The sequence below is a fragment of the Mesitornis unicolor genome, unplaced genomic scaffold (assembly GCF_000695765.1).
Source record: "Mesitornis unicolor isolate BGI_N332 unplaced genomic scaffold, ASM69576v1 scaffold948, whole genome shotgun sequence".
NCBI classification, from domain to species: domain Eukaryota; kingdom Metazoa; phylum Chordata; class Aves; order Mesitornithiformes; family Mesitornithidae; genus Mesitornis; species Mesitornis unicolor.
The window spans coordinates 9,542-10,147 of NW_010200953.1; positions in this window are offsets into that span (position 1 = coordinate 9,542).

Here is a 606-nt window from a genome sequence, read left to right on the forward strand (position 1 = left end):
AGGTTTATAGAGTGCCAGCTGCCCCTGTCCTGCCATCATCTCCCTGCCACACGTCTCAGCCCAAATCCTAAACCTTGTCCCTGCAGACATGACCATGGGGAGCCTCCTTGCTGGTTTTCTCCACATTTTGCCTTTCCCTGGAAGCCCAGGAGTGCTTGTTTCTTATTAGGAGGGTTGGGTGTCACTCCTGGTACCAGACACTTTCAGTTTTTAGGTGACAGTGACTGTCAGGACACCTGGCAAGAAAGCAGCAGGAGCATCCCGCTGAGCTGGGATCAGGCCAGTGCTCATTCACTACAGCACTTCCTGAAAGAGCAGATTTTTTTATTTTTATTTTTCAGTCTTTGCCTTCCTTCCTGCCTGTGCCTTGCCCCGAGCCCCTCCAGCTCCCTCTGTGTTCTGCTGTCAGTGATGCTGGTGTCGGGATAGAGGTGCTCCCATGGGCTTTGGCAGGGGTTTTGTTCAGCAACTTTATAAAGCTTATATGAAATACTCCCTGCTATTCCTTCATTATTATCCTATTTCACCCATGTATGGATTTACACATGGGCAAGAGCTGGTTTATTTTATTTTTAACCGGCATAGCTCAGGTTTTTTATCCTGCTG